Genomic DNA, 12283 nt, shown 5'->3' on the forward strand with positions numbered 1-12283 from the left:
TACATTCAGCCCACAATTTTTCTTGAAATTATTTATTTTACTGCAATTTTTAAAATAATTTAAAACTATTCATCAGCTGGCCTACAGCTTTAAAAAAAAAAGTTAACTGACCAGTATAATTATATCAAGTTTTCTTCTCTCGCTTAAATAATTGTGTATTACATTTACAAGTAGCTAAATACAGTAACAAAAGAATTTATAAATTGCGATCTCGAGTTTTAATATCCTACATGTTCTCTTAATACACAGTTCAATAGATATAAACTTATGAGTAAAAATGTACAAATATTACGCTCAAAATATATGCAACTGACTCCTGTTAATTACGCTGAAAGTAGTACCATACTATCATGACGCACTGATACGCTATCATTTACATTTCGGAACAGTCGTTTCCTTCAAAAGTTTGTAACATTTTTTGGAAACATAAAACTTCCTGTTGCTCTAACATTCAGTTTCTAAATAATGTTCCTACTTCATATCTTTTAATTTTGGTGAGCATTACAAAAACTAGACTGTGGGATAAGTATAGTAATGGTAGTGGTGGTGGTGGTGGTGGTGGTGGTGGTGGTGTTTCTTCTAGTAGGGTCTATAAACAAACGATTAGGGAAAACACGGAAATTTTACTTGAAGCAAGTAAAGCGATCGGTTTGGAAGTAAATCCCGAAAAGACAAAGTATATGATTATGTCTCGTGACCAGAATATTGTACGAAATGGAAATATAAAAATTGGAGATTTATCCTTCGAAGAAGTGGAAAAATTCAAATATCTTGGAGCAACAGTAACAAATATAAATGACACTCGGGAGGAAATTAAACTCAGAAAATATATATGGGAAATGCGTGCTATTATTCGGTTGAGAAGCTCTTATCATCCAGTCTGCTGTCCAAAAATCTGAAAGTTAGAATTTATAAAACAGTTATATTACCGGTTCTTCTGTATGGTTGTGAAACTTGGACTCTCACTCTGAGAGAGGAACATAGGTTAAGGGTGTTTGAGAATAAGGTGCATAGGAAAATATTTGGGGCTAAGCGGGATGAAGTTACAGGAGAATGGAGAAAGTTACACAACACAGAACTGCACGCATTGTATTCTTCACCTAACATAATTAGACGTTTGAGATGGGCAGGGCATGTAGCACATATGGGCGAATCCAGAAATGCATATAGAGTGTTAGTTGGGAGACCGGAGGAAAAAAGACCTTTAGGGAGGCCGAGACGTAGATGGGAGGATAATATTAAAATGGATTTGAGAGAGATGGGGTATGATGATAGAGACTGGATTGACCTTGCTCAGGATAGGGACCGATGGCGGGCTTATGTGAGGGCAGCAATGAACCTTCGGGTTCCTTAAAAGCCATTTGTAAGTAAGTAAGGGTCTGTATGACACATCTACCAACTGCGTGCAAATTCTGAAAGCATATTAACAAAGGCCTCAAAGCAACTATAATCCTATAGAGAAAATATTTGACTTGCCAAGCTTACTTCTGAATGAGGTCTCATTAGCTCCATAATGTGGTTTCAAAAACGTAGACTGTCTTCCACCGAAAGCAATGCCAGGTATCACGCTACAATGAACGGGAGGCGGAAACACCCTTGTCCAAAACGGAATTCGAATTCATGAATGTAGCTTCCACGCAACGTTAAAACTGAGCACTTTAACCGTAGCTATGCCACTATTTACCTAACGTCAATTTTTAAAATATAACTTAATTGTATCATTCCAGAAGTGTGTACACCAACAAACAAACTTACATAACGTTGGCGCAGGCGCAAATTTGAAAATTTCTCATAGAGGTAGTCAATAATAGGCTCAATAATAATAATAATAATAATAATAATAATAATAATAATAATAATAATAAAGTACGTTATAATAACCATTGTCAGTCACTTTTGTGTCTTACTTTTAATATAAATAGTACCATTTTCAGTTCTTAAATATAAATAGCCTTAATTAGCCACTTCACCCTTCTTTAAGAAAAGACGGGACTGGAAAATAGAGCACAAGTGAAAGTAAAATGGATATGATTTATGCGACACGAGTAGGAGACACGGGCTGATATCTTGCCTCGCATCTGTATGCGTGCCAAGTATGATGCATGCGACACAGGTATTTTCTCAATATATCCTCTCCTTTGAGCCGCATTCCTGATGAAAAATATTTAAAAATCTTTATAAAAAGTTCTGAATTTTCCAACGTAAAAACGGCGAAAGCCTAAAATCTCTAACAATCTTGTCCTTGCGCAAACACTGAAATCTCCATCCCATTCTAGCTGGTCTGAGACTTTTCATTTCAATAAAGTTTTACAAAACTGTTACTACGTTTTCATGGAGTATTCAAACACATTTACCGCTGAATAAGATCTCTGTGTTCATGCAATTTTCAATACACATTGAAAACGAATTGAATGCGGAAGCTTAGCACGCTAGAGGAATATAAAGGGAAAGGCACTGAAATGCGAAAAAGGAAAGAAAATGAAAGAAAAGTAAGGTACTGCGAGACAACAAAAATATGTAATACGAACACGGGAATATAACGAAACACTTCAGTTCTTCTTAATTGAGCTGTTGTTTGCTTCCAAGTTTCAGATCCATACAAAAATAATGATAAAGCTCACGTTTTATAAAATTTTAATACCGCATCTAGCCTAACTTTTCATTGTTCCGAAGAGGTGAAGGAATTTTGCCAATTTATTTCCTATGTCTCTGGACATTCCAAACTACCTTTTCTCTGAAAATTAGATCATTTTTCCACTTTTCCCGTTAAAAAAATAAAAAATAAGTAAGTAAGTAAATGAATAAATAAATAAACCTTCAGTGTCGCGTGCTATAGAAAACCCATTTATTCGTCAAATGAAATAGGAAAACGTGCAATTTATAAATTCTCTCAATTTCGTTTATAACATATTATTTTAACTAAAAGACAATGCTTAAAATTGTTCGCAGAAATGAGTAATAGTGTTACTTGGTCATAAACAAAACCGAAATTTCAGTAAAACACACTAAGAACTGAAATGCTAAATTAGAATTTACTTACCATTTTTATATAGAAATGGCTGAAAATGTTTTCTTCCTGCTTTCACATACTATACACAGATTGTGGTTTGCAAACTATACGGATACGGTTGTTCTCTTAAAACTATGCAACTTTAATGCACGTTCATTTACACATCCTCGAAAAAATACGTTCAAATGCTATGTTTTCTTCCGCAAACACACAGTTGTTTGTTAATTTTCTGCTAGCACCTCATTTTGTTCTTATTTGTGGACTAACCCATGGGTTGCATTTCCCGATTCCCCTGCAGAGGCAATGCAAGTCTGTTGGCAACATAGTAACCAATCCCATCAAAGGGTTGGAGCAATATTTCGTGACAGCGCGATTGTCGTTTCGTTGATTCTCCCCTCTTCTCTTTTTATACACAGTATTTAAACTCTCAGACCTAATCGTCGTTGGGATTACGCAACACAACAGAAAATAGGTGTTCTTAACCATTTAATAGGATTGCTTTTATGGGTGTGTTTCTTAAAAGCATAAAACTGTATTTATTCGTTTTTACAGTTATATTCTCAAGAGATTAAAATCATTCTCCTATCATGAAAAGTCTTTTTCGGACCCCATTCCTTATTAGAAATTGAAGCATACTTTCGTAAGTCCAGATCTGAAATTGTCATCATCATCATCATCATCATCATCATCATCATCATCATCATCATCATCATCATCATCATCATCGTCATGGAGGCCTGTTGTGATCTCTGGTCAATTTCTGTTTCAAGTTTCTTTGGTGATACTCTAGTCTACCTCTTGAATGGTAATTCGAGAGCTAATCGAAACAGACTTGCTGTATGCACAGCAAAATTTATTTCATGTTACCAATTGATTCTATATTTTTTTGAAATGTTACAAGTCTCATTTTTAATTTTTGCAAAATATCTATACTTCTTCTTTTTATAATTTCGTAGACTATATCCTTATTCATTTGTAAGGACCTCATTACTGATATATTCTTACTTACTGGCTTTTAAGGAACCCGGAGGTTCATTGCCGCCCTCACATAAGCCCGCCATTGGTCCCTATCCTGAGCAAGATTAATCCATTCTCTATCATCATATCCCACCTCCCTCAAATCCATTTTAATATTATCTTCCCATCTACGTCTCGGCCTCCCTAAAGGTCTTTTTCCCTCCGGCCTCCCAACTAACACTCTATATGCATTTCTGGATTCGCCCAAACGTGCTACATGCCCTGCCCATCTCAAACGTCTATTCTATTCGCAAAAAAAGTGAATAATGCTTTTCTTAACGCTACATTCATCTTTAGATCTTTAACATGTATTGTGTCAATGGCCTAAAAATGTAATGATGATGATTATGATCAGAGCCCGGAAGTTAAAGCATTTATTTTGGATAAAACAAGCAGGCAAATAAGCACTTTCAGGAAAAAGGCAGTAAAATAATCAAAATAGGGATTTAAAAATTACGCAAGTAGATAGTAAAATCATCAAAGTAGTAATTAATTTAATATAGGCTACTTAAGACATCTCTATATTACATTTAAGTACTTTTACTTTTCTTGGTTACATGCCACAACAAGATGTTTTTTCAAGTTCTCAGCTGTCATAGTCAGCAGCCTGTCAGAGAGAACGTTTCTCATCATGGAAAAAGATCATTCTACTTCAGCCGAAGTGATTGAAGCATACTTAAAACATGCTATTTTGGATCAATTCATGTCAGTAACAATAGGCATTCACCTTTCAGAACATCATGAATGTATTTCAGATATGCTAGGTTCCCCATTAGCACTCGTTGCACATTTACAGTTTTCACTAACAATCGTCCCTTTGGCTCCTGGTGCTTCTCGTAAAAATTCTCTTTCCACTAATAAAAAACCTTAACGCTCACCACCATCCCTACCCAAGTACAATACTAATCGTCTTCGAGTCAGCCTGGTTGGCTCAGTTGATATCCTCTTCAGTCCTGTTGTAGAGTATACTAGCCTATACATACTGTAATTTTCTTTTAATTTTTTTGCAGTGTCTTGGATACTTTTGAAAATTTTCAAAAATTAAATTTGATAGAAATGAAGAGTATCACTTTTTCAACATTTCTATACCAGAATTATAAATTAGAATTTAAAATTTGGGGGCACCAAGAGTCAAAATTGCCCCAAAATTTGATTTTCTGTGAAGACTTGATTTGAAACTTTTGGAACCCCAGAGTGATTATGTGACCAATTTTTTTAATACAAAAAATTAATTCGGGACTGGAGCGCTGGCCTTCTATGCCCGAGGAAGCGGGTTCGATCCCGGGCCAGGTCGATGGCATTTAAGTGCGCTGAAAACCGACAGACTCATGTCAGTAGATTTACTAACATGTGAAAGAACTCCTGTGGGACAAAATTCCGGCACACCGACGACGCTGATATAACCTCGGCAGTTGCGAGCGTCGTTAAATAAAACATAACATTTAACATTTCGTCTTCGAAATAATCAGCTGGTGATCTGGCCGCCATTTTGTTTTACTAGGCCTCCTAATCATTGGTTATCTCTTTTAACCGGTCGAATATGGTCGACTAGAGATTACAGTGGGAGTTCTAACCGAGGTCGATGCACTGTAAAAATACTTAATCAGGGGTTAGGTGGCATGGTGGTAATTTTAACCGGTGGTTTCACTAACCGACGTTGATGCACGTGGTCATTAGGCCTTGTCCTACGAGAGATTCAGGGACGAGCGGCGGCGTGCGACAAATTCAAGCGACAACATTGAAAGGCTACAATAGAAATTAAAGCAAGCTGTCTACGTGGACTTCATCTGTTTTCACGCGCGCGCAGCGCAACAAATTGGCGATGCTCAAAATGGACTACTCCGATGTTTTGATTACCTACGTACAAAAAAGACGTGCCCTTTGAGATATACGTGACAAACAGTACCACAACGGATTCATATCGTACATTGTTACAGTATTGCATTGAGGTAGCAGCAGCGGTGAATATTTTGGGTAAGGTACGTATACGTTTTTGTGTTATGAATTTTATAAAAATATATTTCGTCGCTAGTGAGGTTTTCTAGCTTAAGGTCATAATATAAATAGTGACCTTTATAATAACTTATTAAATATTAGATGTTTTCCATTGAAATCTGAAATACTCGTAAATATTTCGTTATTTCTCCTCCCTTAAAATACATGCCTATTTAAAAGCATCTTTCCAGTTAAAGAAGGCGGTAATTACGCGAGTAAATACGGTAAGTTCGCGAATGTCAGTGGTAAAATGTTGCACAAGACTTTAAAAATAAGGAAATGTCTTAAATTCAAGTTATTATTGGCCTTCTCTCGAGACTAATGGGTTTTTGAAAGTTGTGAGATATTTGTTTTCAATTTATTCACCAAGTAGGCTAATCAAAAGTCTCCACTGTCATTCTTGTGTAGGCCTAATTTTAACTTATATGGGAATTCCAGAGAATGGGATAAAGATGGTGAAATTCTTCGTAGCTTGTCTTTCCATCAAGATTTGGCAAGTTTCTCTTCTTCTTTAAAATAAAAACTGTCTATTAACAAGAAATCACTGTCTTATTGTTCATGGCCTACAAATTGTACCGGTAATTGTCCATGTTTGGAAGAAACTTCACAAGTTAAATACTTTGGTATTATCATTAATCAAAATACCGGGTGTTTAACAATCGAACCGAATCCGTACACTTAGGCACGGTTTGGCCCATTGTGCGCCCTTATATGCGATGGTAGCCTGGGTGGCATTCGTGAACCCGACGGTGACAGGTGAACCATTCTGCCTCAGCCTCTGATAGAGCCAGATCCCGTCGGCATGCGAGTAGCCCGTTGAGCCCCAAGGGCCCGAAGCCCCAAGTCCTTCCTATATCAGCATTGGAAACTCTTACTATCCCCCCAAGACTTCACCCCAGCCTATTTTTACTATTGCGGATAATAGATGAAATGGGAAGGAATGATAGAGGGAAATGGGAGTACCCCGAGAAAAACCATAGGCAACGTCTGCTTTGTCCACCACAAATTCCATCACGACCTTGACGGGGATCGAACCCGGGTCGACTGGACGGAAGGCCAGCACTCTAGCACTGTGACCACAGACGCGACGTAACAAGTTACGAATTTCGTACAACTTAAATATTAAAATGGGTTTAAAAATGCATGAAATAATAACACAGAACACAGAAAGGTTATGAACCCGTCACCTTTGCACCCAAAGGCCAGCGCATTTCTTACTAATACCACAGTCTAGTATATACAGTCACGAAGCTTGAGTTGTGAGGGTGCTAGAAACAATAGACTGTGCAGATACTATTTCGCATTGTCTGTAATGAGGCGATAGTAGCGATCCTAGTGGTTAGCAACTATCTATGGATGCATATTTCCTACGTATTGAGCTTCGTGACTGTATATACTAGACTGTGCTAATACCCAATTGAGTTCAATAGGAGTTCAATACAACTGACTAGATCTCAAGTGAACTGTACTGAACCAATGGCCAGTTCAATGCAGTATACTCTTGCCGAAAGCATAATAAATAAATACCCCTACAATAAATATTTTGGTGGTTCAGGAAAAAAATTCAGAGATCACTTCAATAAAAGAAGAGGCATTGGGATTAAAAAAAAAAAACTAGCGCAGTGGGGCTTGAAAGTATTGCCTTTTGGTCCAAGGTCTGACACGTTATCCGTTACACCGTAACTTCACACCGATAATCCTTTCCTAAAATAAGTACAATAATGAAAATGACTCAGGGTGAAACAAAAAGCAGTGCAGTGGCGTACTGTCTCGTTATTTGCCGGGGATTTTATAGATTTTGTAAAAGCTAAATTTTGAAAGAAAAAAAAAAATCTTGATTAGTTCTTAACAATTGGGCTTCACTCAATTCCTAACAAATTCCGAAACCATCCCATATCATTCCATACTCCTATTTCATGTTAATACTGGATTCATCATATCGTGTTCTGCACAAGGGCAGGTCTTTCACTACAAACCCAGCTTTCTCCAATCTTTTCTATTTTCTGCCTTCCTCTTAGTCTCCGCGTATGATCTACATATCTTAATGTCGTCTATCATCTGATTCTTCTTCTGCTCCAAACTCTTCTCCCGTTCACCATTCCTTCCAATGCATCCTTCAGTAAGCAGTTTCTTCTCAGCCAGTGATGCAGCAAATTCCTTTTTCTCTAACGCACTCTGTATCTGTGAAACATGGTTACGTTCAGAAACCCCATAAATCCGTGAAGTACAGAGTTTCAAAACAAAATCAACTATATGCGTTGTCCTCACAGCCATTCTATATACTAGACTTATGGCGTTCCGGCATAAAATGATGTGTCTAGGCTGTGAATTTAATTTTTCCACATAAAACGAAAAAATGAGTGACTAATAGGGGTTTAAAAATAATCAATTAATATGCATTCAAAGTGTTTTTAGAAGAGTCTATAACATATATCTCATTTCCATTCAATTTCAGAAATGGAAAAAGGTTGTAGATATTTAATTAAGATATAGTTTGAATAATATTATAGACCTAACCCATTATCTCCTGGCTTAGTTGCCTCATGAGTGATGCCTTATTGGTGTCACTTGAGGTTCAAACCTGTCTCAAAATAATATCTAATTAGCTGTAAAATCTGCTAGTATGGTACTGGTATGTTATGTACAAAAACTTCAACTACGGTAAATTAGTCTTCAAAAGGGCATCAAATATATTATTCAAATGTTCCGCAAAAATATTTCATTTTCCGTTTCTTCATTTCAATATAAACAACAAAGCTTCCTTTACCAAAGACAATTCATCGTCATTTATAACAACACCTAGGTCATGAAAAGATTTCCTGTCAGAATCTTCATGGCTTCTTATAGTCATCCCTTCTATTGACAGTGCAAACACCAATTCATATTAGCAAATTTGTTTTGCTATACTTCCTATTTAAGAGCTTTTATAGCCTCTTAGGTACACCCAGAACACATTCTGCATGTTAGTAATATGTTCAGATGGTCCTTGAGCGTGGGAAACATAAACAAGTGTTCTCTCACAAAAATGTATGGTTAAGGTTGAATGAAAGTGCACAGTCATAGCAAATACTACCGGTACCAATTCTTCTGAATATTTATTTGACATAGTAGACTTTTTTTTTTTTGCTATGGCCAACACTCTATTCAGAAATTCTTCATTAGGTGCAGCAGCTTTGAAAAAGAGTAGCAGAAAGCAGCATCACAGTTTAGTATATACAGTCACGAAGCTCAATACGTAGTAAATATGCATTCATAGATAGTTGCTAACCATTAGGATCGCTACTATCGCCTCATTACAGACAATGCGAAATTGTGCCTACGCAGTCTTTTGTTCCTAGTACCCTCATAAACTCAACCTTCGTGACTGTATATACTAGACTGTGGCAGTATCGTCATTAAGTGATCACAGATTTCAGCTCGTCTACCTTTTCCTTATTTCTTCCAATTACATGCTCTAAAAGCAGTAACTGGCTCATTTGTTCTTCTAAAAGAGGACACAGAACTTTATTCCGTAAACAGAGACATGAAAATCGTAACTCATTATGCTTGTACGCCCATTTTTGTTATTCAGTATATTAAAAACAATCAAACCATTAAATAAAAACATTGTTTCAGTTGTCATTTAAAAATCCTGTTGAGGTATGCATGGTACCAACCTCCAATATAAACTTGCCTCTGCACTCTTTCAGTTATCTCACCTAATTCAAATTTCTTTCAGAAAGAAAATCTCGCTTAACTAAATCTTTCACGTTAGGAATATAATCTTGGTGAGGAGCATCTACACATTGCCTTAGAGTAGTACTGCAATGTATTTCGAAAAATTGATACTGTACAGTCTTAGAAAAAAGTTTTGCCCCAGAAAGGAGGCAGTGCGCATGATCAGACATACAACGAAACAAAACTAATTTTATTACCTCAACTAGTCCTTCTCTTGTGAACCAGGTCGCACGTACTCTGATCATGCGCAGTGCCTCCTTTCTGGGACGTATAAAGTAGCCTATCTGTGCGGCAAAACTTTTTTCTAAGACTGTACATAATATTTTTATGTCATGGGCTCATATTATACTACCACCACATAAGTTATGTACCTATAAGTGTCAGCTAATGTTATACGTATACGGTCTACTTGTTAGAGATATGTGTAAACCGTGAAATCATATTTTACTAAGTACCATTTGAGGTCATGCCTTATTGGTGTTACTTACGAGGTTCCAACCAATCTTCGACTACTGACTTGACATTGACTACTATTTATTTTAAGACTATATTTTTGTAATACGTTTTCCCATATTGCATGAAAGACACTTGAATTAGCTTCCCCTGCTCAAAATTTCATGCTACGCCACTGCAACCCATAGACTAGGATGTAAATATCTTGTACAGAATTTTTCCAAGTCTGAGAAAAATCCATAAATTAAGTTTGTTACTATCCTTATAATTGGCTATTAGGAGTAGGCCTATATATTATACTTAACGTATTCTTTCTTCTGTGTGTTACTGATTATTGTGTTTTATTATTATTTATAATATGATCATGTAAAAACTACAAAAAATATTTAAAACTAAATATTAGAAACTTCAATTCAGAACTGCCAACAGTGACTGTTATCTGGATTGCATTTTAGAGCTAGCAGATCTGTGAATGCTGAGCTTGCAAATATTTCTGCATGGCGGGATGTTTGAACTTTGTAGAAGGGGGTAACATCTCTCCAGAGAATATCAAGATATGGACAGAAAATCTGTCAAATGTGTTGCTCAGTCCTACAGCACGTCGGAGATTCTGCGATTATCTTGAAACTAGAGATATGGAAGAAGGTGAAAGACTGTTGGAATTCTGGGAACAATGTGACCTATTTATGAACAATGCCAAGAAGAGACACCGTCATAATCATGAAAAAAGACAAAATCAGAAGGAAAGTACATGGTAAGAACATGATTTTATTTTCTGTATCTTATACTTACAACATTAAAAAGTGAATCAGCCATGTACAGGTACCTCTATTTGTACAAATCTATTTCCATATACATGTATTCATTCATTGTGTTCTGACTAAGGGCAGGTCTTTCACTGCAAACCAAGTATTCTCCAATCCTTCCTATTGTCTGCCTTCTTCTTTGTCTCCGCATATGATCCATATATTTTAATGTCGTCTATCATCTGATATCTTTTTCTGTTCCAAACTCTTCTCGCATTCACCATTTCTTCCAGTGTACTCTTTAGTAGGCAGTTTCTTCACAGCCAATGACCCAACCAATTCCTTTTCCTCTTCCTGATTAGTTTCAGAATTCATTCTTTCTTCACCCACTCTTTCCAACACAGCTTCATTTCTTATTCTGTCAGTCCATTTTACATGCTCCAGTCTTTTCTATATCCACATTACAAAAGCTGAGTATATAACGACCTAAAGGACGTTGGTGGACTAGATGTAGATGCTACTAGCAGAAACGCCTAAAGGCTTGATAGATATTGATGATGATGATGATGATGATGATGATGATGATGATGATGATGATGATGATGATATTCGTGGTACTCTGTCTTATATTCAGTTATTGCTTTATGAAAATAGGGAAGATTGAAGAATGCTGAGTTTGCAGTGAAAGACTGCCATTGGACAGAAAACTATGAATTAATAAAAAATATATCAATATCATGGTCAGTGGTTTTGATACATATAAGCTGTGAGAATGTTAATGTAGGCTATTATTTCAATCTACAGTAATATAATCAGTTATTGTTTCAATAATTTACATTAATTTGATACCATATATACATTTTGAAAGCTTTTAGAAGGCATTCATTGTGCAATGTGTTCGAAAAAAAGATGTATTAAAATACGCTTCATGAAAACAGACATCGCCACCCCCAAAATTCGCTATGTGCTTTTAAACATTTTTCTGCAGAGAGAAAAAGGCACTATCAGGTTTAATTTCCTTGATTTTCAAAGTTACCTTCGGTACAATTTCAATCATTAACTTAGATGAAAAATGATTAAATTATACTGGAAAGTAGCTTTGAAAAGCAAGGGAATTACAAGTGATTGTTTTTTTTTCTCCTGAAAAATCTGCACATAGCAGATTTTGGAGATGGAGCAACGATATGTAGTTTCTTAACCAATAATATTCTCCCTTTTAAATTCAACAAAGAGTGAAACCTATTACGGAAACATCTACTTCACATCACTTGGATTCTATTGCAACTGTTCTTCTGTTCAAGCAACAGTATAGTTTTGAAGAAAATGTTCAAAATCGCGCACTTTA

The 12283-nt window shown here is 36.2% G+C and overlaps 1 protein-coding gene across 11 annotated transcripts in view; it reads left to right on the forward strand.

Moving 5' to 3' along the window:
• Positions 1-12283, forward strand: part of LOC138708937 (uncharacterized) — a 56110-nt gene that overhangs the window by 19268 nt on the left and 24559 nt on the right. For 6 of the 11 annotated variants that reach the window (XR_011334793.1, XR_011334795.1, XR_011334792.1 and 3 more), the window contains one exon: positions 10648-10946. The exons of 4 other annotated variants lie outside the window; for them this stretch is intronic. The gene's annotated coding sequence lies outside the window, so the exon portion shown is untranslated. The remainder of the gene's footprint in view (positions 1-10647; positions 10947-12283) is intronic. One more of the 11 variants, XR_011334797.1, reaches the window with a different exon arrangement.

This window comes from Periplaneta americana, chromosome 11, assembly GCF_040183065.1.
Source record: "Periplaneta americana isolate PAMFEO1 chromosome 11, P.americana_PAMFEO1_priV1, whole genome shotgun sequence".
Classification (NCBI taxonomy): domain Eukaryota; kingdom Metazoa; phylum Arthropoda; class Insecta; order Blattodea; family Blattidae; genus Periplaneta; species Periplaneta americana.